Below are 22,673 nucleotides of genomic sequence, written 5' to 3'. Positions count from 1 at the left end.
CCTGCACTAAAAAAATGTCAATTTGATGGTCACGCAAAAAATCACAAACCTGATCACGTTGATTTGCGAGACCGTAAGCGTTAAAAAATCCTATCGTTACGGATAAGGGCTTTATTCTACTAATGTACGCCATTGATTACCGGCGGAGTGAGGGGAGGACGTACGTATTTAACGACGCGTATACGTCAGCGTATTCCTGCACAACAGCGATGAAGTGTTGTGCAGTAGAGGCGGCGCGAATGGCGTCACCCAAGGCGTTAACACGCTCAAAGTTGATCGACTGAAAAAAGTCGATCGCTAGAGCGAGATTATCGGACGCGGTCGGAGTGCTGATCGCGGGGGAGGGACGAATCGCGGGGGCGGGACGAATCGCGGAGGGAGGAGCTGCAGCCGTGTTCGTGTACGGCAACGGTTTAGCCCAGGCCGAGCCGCTGGGCACCGGCGCCGGCACGAAGGCAGGCTTAGCCTTCGGCACAGAGGGTACTGAGACTTTGATGTCTGGGCGGGAAGCTCGGAGGCGGTTTTGGCGGGCGACGCGGCGATTTATTTTTGGAGCTCGGGGGCATCCACGGTAGTTCGCGGGGTGACCCTGTGTTCGGCACAGGACGCAGCTAGGTGGTTCGGTGGCGGTTTTCTGGTCGCGAGTACAGAGGGCCGTGGCGTGATCGCCCAAACACTTAACACATCGGGGGCGCGCGTGACAGTTACGGGAAGAGTGCCCGTACAGTTGGCAGTTATGGCACTGACTAGGAGTGCCTTTTTTATGGGGGACTTCGACGGCGATACCGGAGAGCTTACAGACGGTCCGTATGTTAAAAATGTGCTTACCCTCGGGGGTAGGCTGGAGGGCGACTAGAACCATATTGTATGGCTCCCTACCGCGGCCGGTGTGCATGCGGTGCACGGAATTTACTGGTAGGCCTTGTTCTATCAGATCAGCCTTGACGAGATCAGCATCTAGCTCCTTCGGGATTCCACGTATGACAACGCGAAGTTCGCGCTCCTCCTGGAGCGTATAAGTGTGGAAGCTTATACGCTCCTTTCGGAGGTAACTTGAGAGGGCCCTATGGTCGTCGGGTGACGTTACTTTTATTTGAATCCCGTTAGCGAGATTACGGGCGCTGACAAAATTAATATTTTTGGCCTTAAGGGCCAGGGAAACTCGGTCCCAAGCTGCCTTCTCTTGAAGGATTACCGGGGGAGGGGTCTGAGTTTTAGATTGTGCCACTGGACGCGGCGACGGTGTTGCACGGACAGCGGGAGCGACGGGGGTTGGAGGGCGGGGACGCGACGCGTTCGCGGCTTTGCTTACTTTAGCGGCCGCGGAAGCTCGGGCCTCCGCAGCGCGCTTTTTACCTTTTTGGACTACTGTGAATCCATCAGTCGTGGCGGCGGGGGAATGGTCGACCTCCATGTCCGACTCTGAATCGGATGAGGAGGGCGCGGGCGACCTGCGGGTGGGTGTTTTAGCGGGCGCAGTGGACGACGCAGGCACGACGGAGGCTGTGGACGAACGCACGGAAGCAACGTAGGTCGCCGACGAACGCACGGTTGAGGCGGAAGCTGCAACGGTCGACGCAGAAGTTTTGGGCGCGAGTATCGGGGACACGGGATAGGCGGGCGTGATGGAGGCCGCGATGGACGACGCAGGAGCGACGGGAGCGACAGAGACCGCCGGCGAGTTCGCTGCGTGATGGGTCTTGAATTCTAAAAATTCTGCCGATAGCGTTGGGTACCTAAGGCGAAGAAATTCTGTAAACAGATCGACCGTGGACTCCATTATAATAGACGAGTGCCCAGGGGGGGCTGCCCCGGGACTTTAAAAACACACTCGCCTTACGGCGAGGCCCCAAAAATTGTAATAATCGCAATTAATTACGGCACACAGCCGTCCGCTTGCAAACGGGCCACTAAGTTACCGAACGAATTCCTGGAATTTAGGGGTCCGCCCGCTCACAGATGGCGATGCGACGCAATTAGCACAGGTAGTCACTTCCGAGAAAAACACTTGGACGCCAGATGTGCCCCGAACCGAGGTCGGGCAATCGAACGGTCGATGAGCACGTCAGCACGCGACGGGTGCCTGAATCGGAATGGTAGTAAATGTATTCACGAAGTAGCTGCCCTTGAACTGTTCGGTCTCCTTCGGAGGCGCTCGGGTACCTGTTATCAGATCCCACCACCGCCGGCTGAGCCCATGCTCGCTACATTATCGATGTCTATGGGCTACGTTAATCACTCGACACCAGGTGAGCGGTCGTCCACCCACATAAGCTATAAAAAAAGGGAGAATGAAAATTTGCAAGGAGGCTTAAGATCGAAGATGAACAAAAAATGCTGATATACTTTTCGAGAAACGTTATAGAATTCAGCTAATTAATCATGATTCGATGAGTGAAGTCCAGAATTCTTCGATACTTTGGGCTCGTATCGAGAGACTTGTTGTTCGGGGCAGGGTCAACGGTAAAAAACCTCATGGACGAAGCCCCATGCGCTGAACTGAGCAGGTGAAAACTCCACTTAACGAGTGCGTGCGCCAAGCCCCTGTTCTCAAATTATGGAGAACAACTGCCAAGGTTCCACATGATCACGACTGCTCTGCCAAGAGTAACCGACCATGGTAAAACGTTTGTATGCCTTTGAAGTCACATGATTTTGGATATCAGCGCCACCTATGAATTATGGACTGAAATACGACAAACGTGGTTTTTAACATGGTTGATTTCAAAATTGAACTTAAATATGTCACGAAACAAATATTTTTCAAATAATTTTAAAAAGTAATTAATAGATGGCGCTGTTTGATAAAAGATTTCATAGTATGGTATCTAATTGAAAAAGAGCATCTTTCGATTATTATTTCGTATCATTCGAGTATGTGTTGGTGGTGGAAACTGTTTTTTTAGGTAATTGAACTTTCAAGATTTTTCAAAATTATTTGCATTTAATTAATTAACAGAGAAGGCTATCCTGCAGCCGTTATTATAGACGTTATTTTAAATTTACTGGCATTGAGCCGTTAATTTCAAATACTTTTTGAAAATAGAGGCATCTCGTCAATCAACATTATTAAAATAATTAAATTTCAATTCAAATGGTAGGTACCTACATTTTAGTAAAAGTCGAGATTGAAGTTTGTTTGTAGGACATTTCTTTCAATACATTATCTAAAGTCAAATGTCATTAGTTCAGGGGGCGCTGTTATCAGCTTATCGACACTCAACGAATGATTCTCAGAACACTGATTTATAAAAACACTATTTTTGCTTAACGACACCTACGTGATTTAATTACGACAGTTGCAATTAACTAATTAAACGATTTAGTTTAGTTCAGTTAGTCTAAACACAAAAATAGACGGGCTAAGAAAGTCCGCTCCTCCATTAGCTGTAACACAATTACTTGTGAGTTCTTACCACAGACTCTGAGCCTGAGTGAGTTCCCGATGTACTCCTGCACCCTGCCCGTCACTCGTCCGTAGTTTCGTTGGTCTCTGTCTCAAGGTCATCTTCTACGTAATTAGCGTCTCGACCAGCTAATTTATCATTTATGAACTTACACCCTTCGTCGTGTCCAGTACGTCTCTCTCCCCGTAGCCTCCGGGCCAGCCGCTACATTGAACAGGCGTAGGGCTTATAACCAATTATTACTTTAATTACAAATAAGTTAACATTCACTTTTTAACCTCAAACCACTGTGTTTTGGTAAAACAAATCAATGGTAAGAGCTATTCAGATAGTTTAGATAATTTGGGGCTATGCTTTATAAATAGGTTGGCTAAGTTTTTACTTTGAAAAATTACACCACACTTCGTAAATTTGATAATATCAGTTTCAAGCTGTCATTGGCAATGACACCGACACCAAATTTAGTACAGCTTAAAGCATTTCGTATTCCATACAACTACCTCTTTTGTCGAGGAAAATGTCTTACTCACGGAATATACCTAATATGGGCATGGATCATTTCTATACAATAAATTGGAACACGATAATGATAATGTTGTTCATGGTGGTAATGTCGATATTGACCATGCAGTGCACGTGGGCTTCCGTCGCCACTTGGATCACCACGCAGCATGAGGCCCTGAGCTGAGCACATCTGCCAACGTGCGACAATAAGACTAGGATATTGTCGCAACACATGGTGACGACAGACGCGCACGATACATGTTGTTCACATTCGACCGCTTTTTTGAAATGTTGTCACCATATTGTTTGAAGGAAGTGAACAAACGAATTACTTGATATGATCTGATGATAATGATCACCAACTCAACCTCCGCCACATAAGCAGGAATTTTTCATCGACAGTATGTTTAAGAAATCATTTTTGGCACCACCACTCAATTATACATATTTCGCAACATTGTTAATATTCTGTATTATGGATACGGCTTTTTTTCCTGGTCTCGTATTGTCAGTTGTGAATCGAAAACTAGTTTTGGATTAATGTAAAATATTCAGAACACTACGTCGCAACAAACAGAGCTGAACAGAATTAACGTAAAATATTATGTTGAAGCAGACACAAAACGTATAATAATATAATAAACTTTAGATAAAAACAGTTAAACTTGTTTGTGTCGTAGTAAAAATAGAATATAACAAAAGTGTCAATGTTAACTGTCCCACGTTCGGCCGCGGCCCTCAGTGACGGCTTGAGGACATTCTCTAGTCTCTGCTCTCCAGCTACGGGAAATAACATAAGAGACAAGAGCAACAATCTTCAATCCAATAGAATCCAACCCAAACTCTGTGAGTACCCACAGTCACTTACCACAAGACCAATTAAGTGATGGAATTTATGCTGATTAAATATGAAATAAGACCTTGAACCGCTTAGTTTACATATGAGATCTACATTCAGGGCGTATTGGGTCTGCGTCCTATGATCAAACGGGTCCCTTATAATACTAGACCCTGGACAAGCGGTCAGCAGCTCGCTGCTCTTTGGACTCCTAGACTACGGCTCTTTGTAAGAGACAAGTAAACATTTTTCAAACACAGGGCTATAAAAATATATATAGTATGTTAACAAAAATGGCTCTTTGAATAAATTTCAAATCTATATTTATATTGGGCTCTTTTGGTTGACAAGGTTGCCGATCACTGCTCTAGACCACAGTAAACTCGAAAAGTGCGTTCCCCGTGACAATTTTAATGGTACGTCTCGTGTTAAGAGTCGTCAACTCTATCACCAGTCTTCGCTTTCAGGAACAGTCTCATGATTGCCCGGGTTACTATTGACCGACGAGCAAGTGGCATTCATAACAGACAGCACAAGTTTCTATGAGAGTTAAGAAGTGGACGCGACTAGTGTCGAACTCACCTCTCGTATGAAAATTATACATTACAACGTAGTTTTAAATTAGCCAGAGATGAATGCTTTCTTCCCCTTGATCCCGGTTCGCAATGTGACAATAAACAGACCATTCGGAGGTCCAAGAAAGCTTATAAACTATCTTGGCTACAGTTTACACACGGTAGAATGGTAGGTATATTTGGCAGTTGTCTCCGCAAACTACTTTCTTCTTTTTCGTTCTCGTACGCTTGTGGAGAAACGACCCCTACATGGCTATAGCTGCATGACAAGTGGCCGAGCTTACTTTTAGTGAGGAGGTGTGGACTGCCTGACCACTGATTTTTGTGAAAGCTAAAAAAAATGTTTCTTTTTAAATTTATTTCTAACAATAGTATTCATAGAAGATTGATTTTTTTCAGTTTTTTTATTTTATTTTATTTTTTATTGCTTAGATGGGTGGACGAGCTCACGCCTAATATCCTGCTAAATTTACATTGATCCAAGCACAATGAAGGCTTCCCTGATCAACATAAGAGTAAGAGCTGTGAGCTCCGCGGCTCATCGACCAACTATATCCTTAGACTGGTCGTGAGCTCGTCTCTCCGATTGAGGCAATAAAAAAACCATCAACATTTCTGCAGGATTTAATTATAATATCATCAATTATCCGCAGACAGAAGCTGATAGCGTGTGCGCGCGTTTAAAGAGCCGCAACCGGCAATACTTGTTCGATCCTGCCTACGTACGTACATATGTATGTATATACACCTGTCTACTGTCACTATATGCAAACATTACCACGGCAGAGAAATGAGTTCATGTAACTACCTGTTTTTTTGGATCAATATTCCAATATTTTATTGGTTGTGCTTTAAGTTGTATCTGTCGGTGAAGAGTGGGGCACCCGATATTATAATACAATTCAAGCTTGGATGTAGACTTCATCACAGAGCTCATGCTAGTGAGTATGCGTTGGGGTATTGACTAGGCTAGTTGGAAAAATGAATCTTTTTTATGAGCAGTGATGGGCGCGTTGCTCTGAGCCTGTTTTTAGGAGTAACTTTCACGTAATAGCAGTCACTGGAACATCAAATTTATTGAAATAGTAATATATCAAGTTGAAAAGCTGACAGTAAATAGTGCCGGTTTTTTTTAAACTAGTGATCACCAAGTGCATACTGAATGTAATTCCACTCCACTCGATCTCGAACAGTCAAACGATAGATTCCACGTAAAATCTCGTTATCGTCTCTGTGAGTAAAGCAAAAATGTTTTTTGCTTAATTAATTGAACGAGCTCGCGGCCCACCTAGTGTTGAACAATTGCCGGAAACGATACCGGCCCATAGACATCGCCACGTGAACACGCACCACCAGCAAGATCTTCCACTGAGCAAGTGTGTTTGGAATAGACAAGATTTCTTGAAATTACTCTTAACACGATTCAGAGGAAGTGTGAAAGTAGCCCGGTAATTAACAAATTAAAGAAGGGATGGTTAGCCTCGTTTGGACATGTGATGCGTAAAGTGAAGATGCATGTGACTAGGAGATGTATGGAAATGGTAGTGTAAGGTCGACCGAAGAAGACATGGATGGAGTGTGTGAATGACGATATGAGAGAGAGAGGAGTGAGTGTTGAGATGACGGCTGATAGAAGAGAATGGAATAGAAAAATTCGCTGTGCTGACTTCACCTAGTGAAGAAAAAGAAGAAGAGACTTAGCACGATTCAAGTTCTTTCCTTTCTAATTATTTATTTCTATTCGTCGACAGCTACATAGCCCAAGGACTACACTTACTTCAGCTGGAATATGAAAAAATACGAAATTATACTAACAAAGCAATTGAATAAAGATCGCATTTTCATCATCATAATGACATTATGTCTGACACAATAAATGTTTGGTCAAGTGCTACGTAGTCCCCGGCCGCACGGCCCCGCGCCGCGCCGCCTTCACTAACTGTGTTTTACCTTATACACGATTTAACTTTAAATACGTTTTTTTTAAATCGGTCCGTAAATCTTAAGTGTGGAAGTATAAAGAAATACCTGTATTTTGAACGTAAAAAGAGTTTTTTTGGACCCGAGTCGAATTTCCTATAAAGCACCTGCGCCATCGGGATAGGTGGGTTATATGGGAATCTCTTCTCGCCCAAACAGGGATCACCGCCGTTGGAAGAAGTTCACTTGATATAAGGGACTCACTAAACGACACCCCAGGGCTATGTGCATTAACGACTTGGAGTGGACTCACAAGAAATCCTACCACCAGTAATTACGCAAATTATAATATTGCGGGTTTGGTTTTTATTACACGATGTTATTCCGTCACCGTGGAAGTCAATCGTGAACATTTGTTGAGTACGTTTTTCATTAAAAAAATTGGTACCCGCCTGCGGGATTCGAACACCGTTGCATCGCTCAACACGAATGCAGCGGACGTCTTATCCTTTAGACCACGACAACTTAAAATGAATACGATTTAATATGAATATCCGGTACAGATTATTCAACTTTAGTGGAGCGTGCCCATTGTCTCGTACCTGTGACCTTGAATCACTCTCGTCCCCTCTGATAATTACCATATACAATCAACTAAAATTAGATACCTATTACATTTGTCTTTAAGGATATTTCTAGTAAACATATCTAGGTTCCCATTACATTAAACAAACACATTAGCGCGAGAAGATTGTTGCGACATTCAAGACGAGGCCCGAGCTCGATATCGTCCAGAGAATTCTTCCTTATCACCAAAGACACACGGTCAGGGGGCATCTCTTATCAGCTACTTCATCGCAATCTAAACTCAACACTAAATTTCATTAACATAAGGTTTACAGTCAGTTGTTTAGATGGAAAGGTCGCGTCTCTATCTATAGGAGACTTCGTTATTTTCCGATTATAATGATTAAGCACAAATATTGGTACATTTGTGAGCGCTGACGATAGATAAGGACATTTCATGGGAGCGATAGTCGTTATCGGCTGTTTGCAGGGCGCCTGGCCGCAGATGGGGGCAGGCCTTGTTAAGCCCGACACAACGTAGCCGGCCTAAAATATAATCCTAAAAAGGAAAGAAACCTTTACTTTTATTTCATAGTTCATTCCTATTGAACTTATATCTCAGAATGGGTGGCGCAGTTACGTTGTAGATGTCTATGGGCTCCAGTAACCACTTAACACCAGGTGGGCTGTGAGCTCGTCCACTCATCTAAGCAATAAAAAAAAAACTTTTAAGTATAATTTGAGTATCTGTTGTTTTCAAACAATTTAACATTTTTAGTTATCTTACGTCACTGTCATAATTACTGTGAACAGTACTTCCGATGACAGCGGTGCAACGAAGCAGTCGCAGGATCGCACGCACGGGCACGCTCCTTCTTGTATTATCTCAGTGATCCTGATATGTAGTACCTTATAGGTTGTCGTGGTCCTTTTATTGCACATACAAATGTCCCAGCTCACGGCCCACCTGGTGTGAAATGGTTATCGGATCCCACATACCTCACAACGTAAATGTTGCCCGGCAACTTGTCACATGAGCCCGAAGTCTCAATAGTATTATAAACAGCTGTCCTCCTCTCAAACCGGAGCACGTAGCTGCCAACTGCGGGGCAGATAAGGGGCGGGGTAGTAGTTCTCCGAACAAAACAAAATTATAAGCTTCCTATCAAAAGTCCATCATTTGTCACGAACCGTGAACAAACAGGAAGGCATGAATAACAAACGGTAATCCATCTTCCATGCAGGGAGCAGCGCATAATGTGTAGCAGTGCTGACTCCCGCCGCCGCGCCGGCCGGGCCTGCATAATGTGCCGGCGAGCGCCATCGCGTCATCACGCGGACCAAAGTTGCTTACTGTGCCATACTAGCGAATAATATCGCTCTTCAAATGACATTGAGTACGTGTATTGAATCTTCAAGGTAGACGCAGAGGTGGCTGTCCCGCCGCCAATGTCTATGGGAGGCCATGCTCTCTTCTAATTATGTAAGCGGTATGATCATCGGGCTTGCCGTTCCTATTTTGCAAAAACTATGAATTTTAACGCGATGTACAGATCAGATAAGGAGTGAACCCCGGGGTCACCCAGACTAACGACGCATTTCCAACGGTTGGCACAAGATCCTCCGTGGCGACACAGAATGTTCTAGAAGCACAAATATGTTCTCGTAACTTTGACAGCCCATGGTCGTTTCATCAAATAAAATTCCAATCGATTGACTTTCAAATTGTGCCCTCTTTCAAGTTCAATCTAATACATTTTCAACAACAAAATACTTATTTATAAGCGACACATTAACATAGTTTTTATCGTTTTGAGAGCACAAGCAGCACAACGCGTACTACCAGGCGCGCAGACTTCGCAAGAGGCTTGTTCACATCACGCGCCAATGATTTTGTATTTGTTCATATAGGCTACCGAATCCTTATTATTAAGTAGGACTTTTTTGTGTTTTTAGGTGTAATAAATACTATGTAAGGAACCAAATAGACTTCTGCCCCCACGAAGCTTGGAAGTGTAACGGCCCCCACCTTTTCGTGTGAGGGTCTGCTTGTCTGCTCATTCTAGTTTCGTATGTGTGGGCCTGTTACCGATAGTCGTAGCTGGTGGTGGTTGTGTGTTTCATAAAGAGATTTCATCTGCCAATCGACGTATGTGTAAAATGGCTGTGGCGCAGGGACATTCGAATCTATGAAGTAATTTTTTTGGCGTTCGGTCACGTAACATTAAAACTGTTTATAAGGATCAAAGATTTCCCTGTTCTGAATACAAGTTCGTACAAGGCAGCTGCTACAAAAGCGAGGCTTAATACGGGCCGATGATGGGAAGTTGTACCCAATACGAGGTCAAGCAGGCCGCCGTATCAACAACTTGGTCCATATCTGTAAAGCAATCGTGCATTCCAATTCAAAGGGCGTCATCCTACAATACAGTACAACTGTGCTTTCGAGCTCATGTTCCGCGGGGCATGCACATTGACATGATGTCTATTACGAGATATTTTTGTTTGTTTCACAATTATTATAATTTAACACTAGTTGCAGCCACTCCACAGCTCCCGAGTACATTTACAATGTAGATACTCATAGTAGAACATATGCATACTCCATACAATTATAATGCGTGTCCGAATTTCTTCAAATACCTATACGATTTATTCAACAGTTTCTTGTGTACGCTCTGTTGGGCTGGAGACCACATTACTTGTGTTTTTTCTTTTATTTTTCCTACCTATTCTAGTAACCTCGAGGGGTTATTTTAGTTTTACCGAACCAGTAGCCTCACGGGCCAGCTCATGGGGCTCAAACTTGACGTTTTTGCTAACACGAGCCCTAGCAAGAGGCGCGTATCGCAGAATCTACCACCGGATCCACCACTGAGAAGATCCTACGAGAAACTCAGTGGACTGTGTCTCTGGGTTAATTTACTCGCCGAGCCCTTCGTCGCAAGCGAAGGATTCGACGAGAACGATGACCGGTGCTTGAGGTACCTAAAAACACCGCTAGTGGATCGGGATGATCCAAAATGACGTGTTTTGGGCCAACGGCGGCCGGGATGAGAGGGTTCTCGTGTCGTGCCGCTTTCGCGGAATGGCGCACTGGTGTCGACTGCATATACTCACTGATGGACTCTAGGTTACCTCGTGAGTGGTCTCTTCATATCTTCTGAATGTCGCGAACAATGCGACGGTTATAATCGCGATCCGGGCTATTTTGAACAATGTATCATAATGTTTTAGAAATGTTAATTATAGATTGACGTGATGTATATACCTACATATGAGTAGGTACTAAAGTAGATTTGATCAATTCAAAAAACCTGTTTCGCAAGTCGTGCTATTCATGTAGGTACGCAGCATTGTGGAAACTAACTTTAAAAAATCTGTTACTCGCGTAAATGGGTAGGTGAAACCGAAGCCCGTTCGGCGGTAAGCGCTACCCACAGTACATCGAAACCACAAATACACGTACCGTTCTCACCTGAACAACATTATTGCCTCGTGCAAAGTGATGAGTGCGGTGTGATACAACTCAACTCTATTATATATTATGATCGTACGAGTGTACTACGCGGGAGAGGTCGACGCCGCACTACGTGACGTCACTTTCAACTGTAACCAAATTCAGTAGCCGTCTTTACTCAGAGACTATTCGATTCTCTCTTATAATATATGTAGAGATTACTATGCATAAGGTGGAGCGCCACTTTCAGAATGCTTGAATCGGTACATTTTACTCAATTTTAACTTTCATAGTTCTATCAATAAATTCGTTATTATACAAAATATAATTACGTTGCAATCTCTCGTCTACTTTGTAGAAGTCATCAATCAAACTTATTTACGAGGGTTTATCTGAAACTTTGAATTATGTTCATATTAAATTATAATAGATAATGCGCATAAATTGTGTCTTGTTATTAAACTGATAGTTCTCCGCGGTCATGTGCAGTTCCGAGGGGCACAGATCACACTCATATCTTGAGTCCTCTTGAATTTTCTGAGAGGAGTAATTAAATGAGAGACACATGCTTTTTCCGTATTCTTTTACGATCCGTTCTGTGGCGAGCAACATCTCTGCTCGCCACTAGACCGCTCTTAGCCAGAGAGGAGTGACTGTGGTGGAGAGTCTATTGCCTGAAGCCTGAAGCATATTATACTGGAGAAAAGTTACATTGACATCAATTTTAGTGTGCGCTTGATATTGCCAACGACGCCAAGATGCCTCGCGTCTTCATTAATGGAAGAAAAAACATACATTGCGTCAGAACCAGTAGACGTTTGCCCATTCCCAAAGCTTTTCTTTTTTAAAATACCCTTCATCCACGTTCAATGTTGGAAATATGCAACATTTTAGTTCTGATGTCAAGATTCAAAGAGTGAACAGAAATACATTCGGCAGGATTGAACGCTTTTCTGCTTAAACTATATATGTATGTGTGCAGTGTGCCGCTGTGTGACGAGGGCGGGTCCCACCTGTGGCTGCGGGCGGCGACCTGTGGCGCGCCCTGCCCGGGACCAGCTGCCGCGCCGGTACTGCCGACATCACCTTCCGACCAGATGTACCACGCCACTGTGTTCAGCTGCTCGTGGAGCCCATAGACCATGCAACTTACCGACACGAGACCGAACTATCCATTACATCACATTCCAATCACGAGTTGCTGACGGGTGCTGCATCACCGGCGCCGTTACACCATCAGCTGATATCATCGTGTTCTATTTGAATTGACAATAAAAGCATTGGCAGGGTTACATCAAAAAACTTAACTCTGCATATTGTTTTTTAAAAGCACTACAAATCCCCAAAGTTTTTGTACATAAATTACACAATAAATATTGGGAAGTTCCGAAGCTCGATCGGGGCTGGAAACATGGAAATTAATAAAGATTAAAGGTCATCATTTGAACGAAATGCGTTTTGCCGGTCGTCCCCTCGAGGGCGCGCCGCCGCACGCGACCGCCGCGCCGCGCCCTCTATAAACACGCGCTAATCATGCTAATACTACCCCTCCACTCTACTTTGTATTTCCTCGCAGACTAATAAACTACCTTTGTATTTTGAATTTTCTTCGTTTAATAAGTTGACTGGAATGGAAATAATTAACTGTGACTTAGACAGGTCTCGACAGGTCGAACATTTTGACGCAATTGTTTGTATGACAGATGAAGAAACGATCCTGCACCCCGACCGATGGTAAGCGCTCACTACAACGTGAAAAGTAACATTTGGAGTGGTGGTAGCGCGGACTGTACGCCGGCACCCCGCACCTCGCACCGCCGACCTACCTCTAGCTACTGCGAAACATTCGGCACAGCTTCTCATGGGCTTAGGTTTCCACTTCAATTTGCTCTATAACATACATTCTTAATATGATTGCTCACACTGGACGAAGCGCTGGCGGCTTCAAGAATCATTGCCCACGTTATTAACAATGTTACAACTACATAGCTAACAGGCTGCCAACCGTGAACCGTTGCGCACGAAATAAGTTAACCCGCGGTTACGCTGACAAACAATGTTCGACTTCATGCTATTAGCAACGTTTACGGGCGCGTGTGTGTACTCCTAGGTATGTATGTGTGCAGCAGTACGTACACTCCTTACACGAAACTTGACCCGCTCACCCATTAATATTAATACGTACGTACATTTATGTATTTTATTTAAATTTATTCACATAGATATTCGGATACTCGCTTTTGTGTGTGAGACTCCTCCGTCAAGGTCATCTATGTGCCTTCCAGCCTATCGCGCCAACATCTATGCGCATTGCGACCCTCGCTACGGGCTCTCCTGTCATGTTTGTGAATACGTGATGTGAGTTGCTTACTTGCGTAGATAAATACTACAATGTAAATATCTTGCTTTTTAATTAATTTAAACATGTAATAATTCAAATGTATAAAATAAAATGGTTTATCATAAAGCGGGTACAGCATCATAGAACGCACGATATTTGACAGAAGCCTGAAGCTGGCTATCGACATTTTCAAAATAAGTTTGTATATAAACAAGTTCCAAGCAATAACATCCGGACACCTCCCAGCTGAGCCCGTGCTCGCCCACTTGTCCTGGAGAAATTGGCAAAGCCATGGAGCCACTGGCATTCCTTGCTTCATAAAAACACCAGACCGTCAGTCTACCGAGCAATTTCATGCGCTCGGTGGAAGATTTTCCCTTTGTCGTAACCCTCCAAAAACTTTATAATAAAACGAGACTCATTCGTTATTTAAAACAACAAAAACTTTGGCCTCATGGTCTAGGCTGCGCGGTATCAACTATCAGTACTGGTAGAAAGAGAGAGAGAGAGAGAGATTTTCCCTTGAATTCTGTTGTGTCTATTTATTATTTGTCCCTGTGCTATAATAGCTATCTGTAATTATTTTCGCGAATTCTGTTTTGTGTACTCTGTACCTATTGAACTATGACCAGGTCGATGACACTCCTCAAACGTTAATGAGTGGGCTCGTATTCACATGGGATTTAGTCAAACCTTCAAATATATGATATAGGACTGACGCGGACGGAACATATGTACATGTGTGGCGGGCGTGGGCCGAGTTGCGTCACTCAGTGCGGGCGCTCCACGCCGCACTCCTTATGTCTTTAGACTTTTATTATAATAGTATACGAGTATTATATCATCGGCATCAATTAATGGCTTATATCAAAAATAAATAAATTCATGAATTATTTGCGGGATATTAACTCTCACAAGCTGTACGAAATGTATCAAGCTGGGCACTGGTCCGTTGATCGTGAGTGATCCATTACAATTTGAAATGCAGCGGGATCGTTAGTCGCGGAGAACTGTCACTTTTATTCGTACAATAATGGATTGTATTTCGGGCGACATAATTGACAGAAATATTTGCGGTGCGATAACGAGATCTCGTGTGTCAAACAGGCGTCGAGGGCGAGCACGTGTCGAGGGTCGTCCGCCGCACCGCCGCACCGATCGACCTGCAGCGGAGGAGCCGGCGGGCGCGGGGGCGCGGGGGCGCGGGGCCGCTGTATCCGAGCACTCGTGGCCTCGCCCGGGTTATCACTCCGCGACCTCTTATCGCACTCGCACACACACACCAGCGCAGCCCGCACTGCTGGCCGACCGTACCCACGAAATGGGTCGCGTATGTCGACACGTAATTAGAACAAGAAACTGTTTATTGTCAAGTGAGGGAACGTTGTCACATTTTATATTAATTGTAAGTAAATGAGGAGGACGTATCAGTGGACGCGCGGACGAGCAATCAGCGGCGTGTGACCCGCGCTACAGATATCGGCTGACCCACACTTGTTGCACACACGCTCATCTGCACTTTACTGTAATTATATTTCACTACGACGAAGCTGATCCCGTTGGAACTTTCCACTGATTCTGTATCCGACTCATCATCCGCTTGAAGCTGTATGGCCGCCGTACTTCTGTTTCCGATTACCACGAGCAACAGTATACCTAAGCAGAATAAGCGGTATAGTACAAGGATAATCTATTCTAACCCAATTTCACTTGGTTAGCTAATACATTCAATTAAATGAATTTATCAAATTAAGGAGTGTAGTAAATAGCTACAGAAACTGAAAACCAATAATCACCTAATATCCTTGTTTAATTAAATAAAACAAGAACTTAAATCTTCTATTATTGCTAGTTCGATGTTGAGCTAGTCGTCCGCAGCTGAATCTGGCACATGAGTCTATATGTAATAGTTAAATACGTCTATATGTAAAGGTCATCGACCGGTAACATCTAATTAGTGGAGACATGCGGATACAATAAATTTAATTGGAACAGGGTTAGGGTAGGTGGACACGTGAAACATTGCGCAAGGTAGGGCTAATGTTGCCAGCTCGACGGGAAAACTGCATCCTCATAATATTGGTTAGACGTCGTTTTATTTTGCGTCTCATGTTAAATGAACGAGATGAAGTCACAGCTCGGCCGGTGTGGAGCTGTCCGCTGTCTCCACTGCTAATGTTACACTGGACGCCATTACAGTACCGTGGTGCACTTCTTGTACAACCAACACGTTAACATTTCATTCTTACTTTACAAGTACTTGAAGGAACTTATAATAATATGTAAATAAGTTCTAAATCTTTCAGTAATCTCTATTGTTATTAAAATGCCTGAGACAACCATTTGGTGGCCACCGACTGCCAAATTATTTGACACACAATTACAAAAATTATACTTGATTTCATTAAGCGAGTCGAAACTAAAATAGGTACCAAATATATATTGTAAGTATGGTAATCTCTAGTCCTAGGCGGGGTCGGGCGCGAGTTTCGGTGTAATTGTCACAATAAACAGTGGGTAATGGCGGAGGCGCGCCGCACTGTTAATTAGTTTAATGGCACCCCCTCCCCCACCCCCTGCTCGGACACCCTCACCGCCACTCCTTGACCCCTGATATTTAATAACTCAATGTTTTGGCAACTAGTCTCAATTACATTTTAATATTATTTTATTGTTTTCGAAGACACTTCAAAGTTGTACCGCATGGCTGATCATTTACTGAAGAAAATATTCCTATTACCTTTATAGGCAGACTTGATGACGATGATGAGAAGTAACAGTTGGCGCATGGTTTCGCATGCAGCAGCGTCTGCTCGTACAGCAACCAGCATATTATATGAATCATGCAGGTGAAGTCCTCGCCCCATGACAATATCAGGAGAATAAATAGTAGCCGTACTCATCGGACTCGTCAAAGAGTTCGACTTCAAACCTAACTCATACATCGGCCCGCTGAGTTTTTCACCAGATCTTCTCAGCAGGTCACGATTCCGATCCGGTACAAGATATATTCGCGAAGCATCTGCCCTTGAGCTCTTTTTTTTTTTTTTTTTTTTTTAATAAATAAATAAATAAATAAATATTTACTAACAATCACGCCACGTTAACTGGTCTCGTTATAAGTTCGTAAAGAACTTGTGTTACAGGTACCAGATAACGGAAATAAATGTAAGGTTTTTATTATACACATACATATATTAATATACATCCATAACCCTGGAAAAGACATTTATATTTATCATACAAATATCTTCCCTTGGCGGGATTCGAACCCGCGACCCCCTTGTGTAGTGACCATGCCACTTACCACTACACCAGACGGCCGTAGACTTAGGTCTCCTTCGGAGGCGCTCGGGCGGCCGTTGGCAAATCCTACCCCTTCTGGCTGAGCCCGTGCTCGCCCACCTCTCCTGGTGTAACAGAAAAGACTTCCGGGCTTCCAAAAAAAATAGCATTGTTTATATTGCCGTTCTTCGTATGCGTCTAGAGACTGAGTCAAGAAGCGAGTGGTGGTCATACGATGTCGCAGCTATGACTCCGACGTCCTGCTAATAATACAGCCCGGTGCCGTGGCGAAATTTTAATGAAAATCAAAATGATCGATGAAATGAGTTCAATATCGACTGAATTGTTGACTAATGTTACATAACTGACGGCCTACTTGTGAAACTAATCGCAAGAATCTACACAATATTACACATCGCTTTACCGATTACCGATAGATGACCTGCTTCGACAAACACACAACAGCTGCTGGCGGTGTGGTGCCGGCCTAGAACAGCACCACCTCCTCCTGTGCGCCCACATACATATGTACGTACGACTAAGGAACTCAGCGCAAATTAGGCAGCGGCGAAAAAGCCCGGGTAGAGGGGGTTTCCCCGATGCTCGACCCACACCCCCGTAAGGGAACGCGACGACACGACAGGGGCAGCGGCGTTCTCTGAGCATTATACCAGTATAGAAGACGCCGCGAGAAACTCAGCGGGCTGATGTGTCGGTTAGGTGGCACGTCGAACTCTTTGCTGAGTTTGACGAGTTGCTGGTGTCCTTAAGCTTAGCTATCGACCTTTTATATGCACTTTATTGGTGTATACGACAGGTTTGTGTGATTTGTATAATTACCTAATATTGTTCAAACAGCGAAATCACAACAATACGCGAACAGTTTGCGGGGCGCCTGGCAGAGCGGTGGTGCTCCGGTAGTGTAGACTCCGACACAACAAATGCACATTTTTAAAATTTCCCTTCTAATTGATATCTTTTTTTCATAAAAAAGTAATTTCTAGCAATAAGTTTGTTAATATTCGGTAGACAATTAGGTAATTGTACCAGCTTTTTTTTATTGCTTAGATGCGTGGACGAGCTCACAGCCCACCTGGTGTTAAGTGGTTACTGGAGCCCATAGATATCTACAAAGTAAATGTACCACCCACCTTGAGATATAAGTTCTAAAGTCTCAAGTATAGTTACAACGGCTGGCCTACCCTTCAAACCGAAACGCATTACTGCTTCACGGCAGAAATAAGCAGGGCGGTGGTACCTACCCGCGCGGATTCACAAGAGGTCCTATCACCAGTAATTACGCAAATTATAATTTTGCGGGTTTGATTTTTATTACACGATGTTATTCCTTCACCGTGGAAGTCAATCGTGAACATTTGTTAAGTACATATTTCATTAGAAAAATTAGTACCCGCCTGCGGGATTCGAACACCGGTGCATCGCTCAACACGAATGCACCGGACGTATTATCCTTTAAGCCACGACGACTTCAAGAATATATAAAATTTTGATACTTTATAGTGAGGTCGAGTTTATATTTACAACAACCAGGCAAAAAAGCAGGGTTAAAGCAGGCAGCGATAATAACAGGATTGGTGCGCTAATACAGCTGCCGCGAACTATTACCCGGTGTGTTAAAGCACTCTTAAGTTTCAGTATCATTTAAGCTCCTTACAGTCATCGCGCTCAACATTATGCTATTTAAATAATTAGATGGATGAAAAAACGAGCTGGTAGCTTTTGGATAGAACGATTTTTTATTTGAAGTTGGCTTAAAGCTTTTTAAGCTCACTGTAATGTCTCAAGTGTTGACGCGACAACGGAGTTAATTGTTATCATCACACAACATTACATAAACCTTATGTAATCTTCAACACATTTTACTTTATTGCGATTATCTTCACCATTACTCAGTTTTTATTCAAAACTCAGACTCGCTCCACCGTTTCTTACAGCTACCACATAAACAAGCTTATGGCCGTTTATTCGTGCACAGGATGTGAGGACGCTCTCTCGGGCCGCCGGTCTTAAGTAGTCGCCGGAGCCGCTGCCCACCTGTGCCACCAGCTCCTAGTCTCAGTTTTATAAATCTGGTCTTCTCCTCAACTGCATCACAGCTGTCACGATCCTGTCACATCCTACAAATCGGAACGCATTTCGGTTTACACTTTATGACACAAATGTTTTACGTTCGTTGTGGAAGTCAGTCGCGAGCGCATGCTAGACTGGGCATTTCTTTAAACAGCTGCGGGGCGGGACGCCGGCACAGGCGCATGCGTCTCGTCCTCTGCACCACGACAACACTCTAATGTTACTACTGCTTAATTTAAACTCGTGTTGTCTGAGATATTCTGTACTCACGCTGTTCGCTTTCAAAGGAACATTGCACACCGCGTAACATATTAACGAGAACATAAAATAGTAATAAATCGATTATATAATTTGGCGAAATTCAAGATCTTAATCATTTATCTACACATCTTGAATGCCCGCTCTAGTCCAACAGAGGCTAAGTGTTAACAAACATTCATAGAACACACATTACATTTGATGAATACACAATGATTATGAGCAGTGAAGACAGTAGCGTGTTTATACAGTAGTGGGGCGAGAGCGGCGGCTTCCCTCGGGCAACAACCGCCGGGACCGGTCCGCAACGGTGCCGTGACCTCACCGACACTCGCCGACACCGGGCCGCTGGTTCCCGGCGGACTCGCTCAGAGCCATTCTACACGCACACTGATACAGGCATTCACCTGCACCGAGCTGGTGGTGGTTGCAGCTCCACGTGGCTCCACCGCACACGTATGTGTACATGTGAAGCGCTCTGCGGTCGTCATATTTGTTATTATCCTCGTTCATAAAATGCCTCATACAATGCGTCATTGGCGTAGTGACTACCGGAGCCTGATGACGTCACAACGTGCATGTCAACATCACATCTTAAAAAAAAACAACGATATAGCGGCTATCCATTATAATTTTCGTAAATACTGGTAGCAGGGCATGTGGCGATCCCGCACGGGTGGGTTCCACCACCCTGCTTGTTTCTGCCGCCAAGCCGTAATGTGTTTCAGTTTGAAGGGCGAGGCAGCTGTTGTACTGTAAAAACTGAGACTTTGAATTCATGTCTCTAGGTAGGTAGTGACATTCACGTGCTTGATATCTATGAGATCTAGTGACCAGGGGCAGAGACAAGCCGTTGCCCACCGTTAAATACTCTGTTTTCTTCCACAAATGCTGACAAATGATGGTGAAAGTTACGTAACGTACATAGTTTGTAGTCGCAATATATCTTTCAGACATCGATCTCCGCACTATACTCGTCTACTCACAGCTATATCTACTATAAACAGGCTTAATGCGGTTTGTCCAGACTATTTCTCGTTTATTCGTGCAATCCTCGGCTCCGCTGCGCGCCACACTTTCACTGCAACTGAAGCACAGAAGCTCGCCACTGCTGAGCTTGTGCACGTCACTGTCGCAGTAAACAATGCAAGCGGCTACAAGTGCACTAAGTACACGGTACATAGCAGCGGTAACACGCTCGTGAACAGCTCGTGTGACGATTCGGTCACGTGTAATCATACAACCACTCGCCTCCGTGTTACATTCGATCGTGTATCAGATTTCTGTTTTTTTTAAGTAGCTGTGTACTTAACGCGTTCGAGAACGACTTCTACCATGAAGCATATTTTCACCCGAAACTAGTAGGATCATATTAAATAAAATAAAAAAATTAGTGTTGGGAAGGCGTATAAGCCCGCCCGAGTCGGCACCGCTGCACCGCGCTGTCTGCTACTGGCGCAAGCTCGGGAGGTCCTCATGGCCTCTTACAGGGTGGGATCGACCTTCGAGGCAACTCCCTCTTCTCGGCGTAAGCCCATGCTTAACAAGGCAAGCGTGATTAGTTGCTGGATTTCTATATGAGCTGGCTGTGTTGAAGGCAGGAACAGTGAGTAACCTCTGGTGTGGGTGCTCCTATGCAGACACGAAGCACCCGTGTTGTTGCTGGTTCTTCTACTTTTCTTCTTGTACCTCTTCTTAACTAAGACGGCTAGCGACTCCCCTCCGACTCTTCTTTATTTATTTTTTCTATTTTGGTATTTGTATATTTTTTCTCTTATATCTAATTTACAAAGTAAGTGAGTGAGTTGAGACTCACCACGTAGAACAATCCCAAGAATGCTGCAAACTTATCAACCTCCTTCGTTTCCTATTTAAAGTCAGTGCAGTCCTTATTCCGATGCGACAAGGAGCGCATGGACAATGTCAACCGCTTATAGCCACTCGGGCCGTGAGCTCGTTTGCCGGAAATTCCAATCATAGCAATAAGTGTAAAGTGGAATAGACATCTCGACTGTCAATTGATTCATTGAAATAGTTCTCAATACCCACATCGCTGCTGTCAAAACAGATAGATACTTGGAACGTCACGCCGCCCCCTGCTTTAAATATTTGTATCATTTTATGAATTACCATACCGATGCATTTCCTACCTACCTACCTACCTATACATATCTATAAATGTTGTGTATTTATTGCGCTGATGTTTGTGTTCGGTGGGTGCCGGAGCCCTATCGGAGTCGTGAGCTGCGCGTGTCAGTACCGACCCGCGCCTACCAATGTTCATCCTATTCATTCGGTGACAACTTTGTGAGGCAATACCCGGTTAAGATATGCCAGGAACCTGCAGGTAGTATCGCGGCGGAGTGGTGATCACGAAGCGTGCTGCACTCCACGGGTCCACTGATGTTGTTCAACACTACCTCATATTACCTCAACAATGCCAAATTCTACTTAATACACAATTGTTTTAATATTTCTAGAAAAACATGTAATATTCATCATTTTGATTGACGCAGCTGAGTTCCTAGAGCACGCTGGCTCGAAGCGTCCGTCGATATTGTGTTGAGGGGGACCGGATTATCTGTTCAGAACTTATAACAAAACTAGACAATTTGTTTGAAGCTTTTTAAATTCAATTTACGAGTACATTCACGAACAATCGTTTTGGATTAGTTTAATGATTTTTATCTTTCTATATTGTTTATCTATTTATGTTTATTTATTACGGGAGTAGATTGGGTGTCATGTTTAAGCATCACAACGTACAGATGACTGATATGAACTGTACGTCGATATACATATGTAGCCCATCGGGCATCTAACTCGTAAAGCCACGACAGCTTTTTGGAATGACGTACAGTGCAATCCAGGATTCTTCGATATTTTGTACACGTATCGCGACGGCCAGCAGAGTCTATGGAGAAACTTGTTGTTCAGGGTAGGGTCAATGGTAAGAGATCTTGTGGACGAATCCCCATGCGCTGGATTGATCAGGTGAAATACCTTACTGATTGAAACTCCACTTAACGAGTGCGTGCGCCAAGCCTCAGTTCGCAAACTATGGAAAACATCTGTTAAGGCTTTAATAAACAAGAATTCTACATGAGCACGACTGCTCTGCCAAGAGCAACCGACTGTGATGACAGATGACTTTTCGAAACTTATAAACTTTTGTGTCAGTACCGTGCTTAGAAACAAGAACCATTCACACGAAGCGCGCGTCACGCGTACTTACATACAATGTTAATTAGTAATTGAGAGTGAGAATGTCGTCCGAGATAATGATACGAAAATATACGAGATTTGAAATCTTTAACGTACTATAAAATGGTTAATGTGACCATTTTACAGATTCAAATATATAATTATCTTTGTGCTGGTTTTGTCCTACTAGGGATGGGGGGCTGCCAGTTGACTCTGTGGGTGC

General features: G+C 44.0%; 2 long non-coding RNA genes across 4 annotated transcripts; one reads left to right on the top strand and one right to left on the bottom strand.

Annotated features, from left to right (window-relative positions):
* The first annotated feature begins 6,776 nt into the window (after positions 1-6,776).
* On the top strand, positions 6,777-15,447 carry LOC110385924 (uncharacterized). Of its 3 annotated transcripts, none has more exons than XR_002431175.3 (4): positions 6,777-7,428; positions 9,056-9,208; positions 12,254-13,381; positions 14,720-15,447. It is a non-coding gene; the product is annotated as an uncharacterized LOC110385924 (long non-coding RNA). The 3 variants fall into 3 exon arrangements; XR_009973931.1 differs by having other exon boundaries at positions 12,254-13,452; XR_002431176.3 differs by having other exon boundaries at positions 6,777-7,574; positions 12,254-13,452.
* Positions 15,448-18,635: 3,188 nt separating this feature from the next.
* On the bottom strand, positions 18,636-20,440 carry LOC110385928 (uncharacterized). The gene is made up of 2 exons (XR_009973930.1): positions 20,233-20,440; positions 18,636-19,839 (listed from the first exon to the last, which is right to left on the bottom strand). It is a non-coding gene; the product is annotated as an uncharacterized LOC110385928 (long non-coding RNA).
* Between the last annotated feature and the right edge of the window lie 2,233 nt (positions 20,441-22,673).

This window comes from Bombyx mori, chromosome 10 (genome assembly GCF_030269925.1).
Source record: "Bombyx mori chromosome 10, ASM3026992v2".
Taxonomy (NCBI): Eukaryota; Metazoa; Arthropoda; class Insecta; order Lepidoptera; family Bombycidae; genus Bombyx; species Bombyx mori.
This window is presented reverse-complemented; position numbering and strand designations above follow the sequence as displayed.